This window comes from Mandrillus leucophaeus, unplaced genomic scaffold (genome assembly GCF_000951045.1).
Source record: "Mandrillus leucophaeus isolate KB7577 unplaced genomic scaffold, Mleu.le_1.0 Scaffold180, whole genome shotgun sequence".
In the NCBI taxonomy this organism is placed as follows: domain Eukaryota; kingdom Metazoa; phylum Chordata; class Mammalia; order Primates; family Cercopithecidae; genus Mandrillus; species Mandrillus leucophaeus.
Window position 1 is genome coordinate 1,738,958 of NW_012101810.1, and position 2,856 is coordinate 1,741,813.

Below are 2,856 nucleotides of genomic sequence, written 5' to 3' on the forward strand. Positions count from 1 at the left end.
AAAAAAAAAAAAAAAAGAGAGAGACTGTGGCTCTTTGGTTGGAGTTCTGCAACGTGTGGTCATTTGGTCATGATGAATCCTACAGGCACATTCTAGGGGTGAAGTAAGACCCCACAGGGCTTAGAAATGTGAATACTTTTGCCGGGAAAAATAACAGGGCCCAGCATGGAGGGCGGGCCCTTCCCTATGGGGAGGGGGCATTCTCAGACGCGGGATTTACTGGGACTTCTGAATGGGTGACCCAGTCACCAGCTGCACATTTTCAGTCGAGGGCATGGCTGCTTGGGCACCGTATGACAGCCAGGGCTTGTCACCGGGTAGCAGGGTGGCGACGGACCTGTTGAGGGCCACATGGTTCGATGACCAAACATAGCTCCTCAGAGCTCACCAGACCCCTCCCTGCATCTGCACCCAGGAGCATTTAATGGGGTTGTCAGTGTGTGTTTTGGGGGGGATTGTGTCAGATCAGGCGTATATTCACTTGGATGTTCTCAGTTGCAACTAACCAAAAACAAAAAGCCAACTGGCTCAGTCAGTAGAAGGTAATTATTTATTATTTATTTATTTTGAGATGGCGTTCCGTTCGCTCTTGCTGCCCAGGCTAGAGTGCAGTGGCGCGATCTCGGCTCACTGGAACCTCCGCCTCCCGAGTTCAAGTGATTCTCCTGCCTTAGCTTTCTGAGTAGCCAGGGATTATAAGCACATGCTACCACGCCCGGCTAATTTTGTATTTTTAGTACAGACAGGGTTTCGCTGTGTTGCCCAGGCTGGTCTTGAACCCCTGATTTCAGGTGATCCACCCGTCTCAGCCTCCCCAAGTGCTGGGATTACAGGTGTGAGCCACCGCGCCCGGCCAAAGGTATTTATTGATGAACATAATTGGGAAGTCCAGATATGGGAAGGGCCTCAGGTTTGGTTTGAGGACTGCCGTGGCTCCGTTTCTCCAGGATCCTGTTTCTTCCCACTTGATTTCATCCTCTGGGACTGATCAGACAGTGAGCAGGACACTAAGGAAGCGTCTGCTTCCTTTCCGCACCCCCTTGTTTCCTTTCCTCGGCTCAAGCCAGTAAGGCTGCAGCAAGAGAGGCCTGGAAGTCAGGCAGAAGCTTTTCTGCAGGCTGGGGCAGCAGGGGCCACACCTTGCATTGCTACCAGAGCCAGTCTGAAGAGGGAGTCTTTGTGGGGGGTGGGGGCCACTGGAACAGGGACCTGAGTGGCCGGGAAAAGTGTGAAAGTGAGAGGCAGTGGGAGCTGCCATCGTGGCAATGAGGAGAGGAGTTCAGTAGATGTCACATCTCAGTGGGGCCAGGGGCCGCATGTCTGGTGGGCCAGGTGCATGCTGCCAGCCCCCAAACCTGGGAGATCCTTGTCTCAAAAGGACACAGGCCAAGGAGCCTGCCTGAGGAGCAATCGCAGCAGAAGGAGGCCTTGTGTGTGTGCCTCGGGATCAGAGGGCTGTCCTGTGAGCTCAGCCAGAGAGGGGCCTCCACTCTCCTCTAGAGGCACGGTGTGGGGGAAGTCTTTACAGGGAGTCTCCAGAGAACCCCAGGAGAGCCCGAGAGAGAAGCAGCCAGTCCTGGAGCATCTACCCCCAAAGCGAGACACTGCCTCGGTCAGGTGACACCTGGGCCTTTTTTGCTGTCCTTCTCACCAGTCCACCCTGGAGGAGCAGGAGTAATTGGAGGAGGAGGAGGAGGGAGCGGAGGGGCCGTGGGGAGCGTGTGATGGTACTGCTGGTAGCAGCAGCTCCAGGCAGGCCAGGGCTGGGAGAGCCAGAGGTCTGAGTGGGTTGTGGGATGGAGTTCAGATTCAGAGACCGGGCCTGGATCCCTGAGAAAGTCTCAGGACAAATGCAGGTCTGCCTGAGACGGGTCTGGGGCCAGTGGGCGCTGAGGGTGAGGGCTGAGGACCAAGGAGCTTTGTGTTTGACTCCCGAGGGTGGCCTGCTTGGTTTACGTTCACCCTGGCAGGAAGAGGCTGAGGCAATGTCAGCCCTGCTGGGGAGCGTGCTGGGCAGGGCTGGTGACCTGTGTAGCGCCTGTGCAGGCAGGTGAGTGGGGGAACAGGTGAGCATGGGACGGGTGAGTGTGAACTGGTGAGCATAGAACAGGGAGGCTGGTCAGGTGAGTGTGGACCAGGTGAGCATGGGAGGGCTAAGTGGAGACAGTGTGTGTCCAGGTGAGTGTGGAATAGGTGAGCGTGAGATGGGTGAGTGGGATACGTTGAGTGTGTACAGGTGAGTGGGAGATGGGTGAAGATGGGGCAGGAGAGTGGGAGACAGGTGAGCAGGCAACAGGGAAGTCGGCCAGGTGAGTGGAGGACGGGGTAGGGGGGATTGGGGTGGACAGGTGAGTGGAGGACCCAGGGGGCTGGACAGGTGGGTGCACAGGGAGGCAGGTGTCATCTTCTTCACAGCCTGAACTGCCTGCTCCTCTCCTGGCATTTGAAGCCTCTCGGGAGGGGAGATGGAGTTTCTGCCCCCACCCTGGCAGGATGGGGCAACGGTGTGCGGTAGCAGGATGAGGTTTCCCTTTCCTGCAGGGCTGGGCTTGTGGGTTAGGACGGTCACCAAGAGGCTCCTCCTAGGCCTCCATGACCTCTGGACCCCCAGGAAAGGTGGGAAAGAATTTAGGAAGGTCCCGATTTCCCACTGGGTGTCGGGGTGAAGCTGGTGCGCCTAACCGGTGGGAGTCACCTGGGGAAGCCGGGCTGGGCCCACCTGGCCACCCCCTTCTGGCCCCTAAGGCAGAGCGAGACCCCAGGGAACGGGCATGCTTGCTGGATACAGGAGTTCTTCAGATGCAGGGATGTGACCCTGGTGTGAGCAGCTCAGGCAGCCGCGGTGGTTGTGAATGG

At 57.5% G+C, this 2,856-nt stretch overlaps 1 protein-coding gene across 3 annotated transcripts in view; it reads left to right on the forward strand.

The window, feature by feature from the left end:
- Positions 1-2,129: 2,129 nt before the first annotated feature.
- Positions 2,130-2,856, forward strand: part of PRKAR1B (protein kinase, cAMP-dependent, regulatory, type I, beta) — a 202,925-nt gene continuing 202,198 nt past the window's right edge. Inside the window, exon 1 of one of the 3 annotated variants that reach the window (XM_011977573.1) lies at positions 2,130-2,138. The gene's annotated coding sequence lies outside the window, so the exon portion shown is untranslated. Of the gene's footprint in view, positions 2,139-2,469; positions 2,617-2,738; positions 2,821-2,856 lie in introns of those variants that run through there. The other 2 variants (XM_011977571.1, XM_011977572.1) reach the window with 2 other exon arrangements.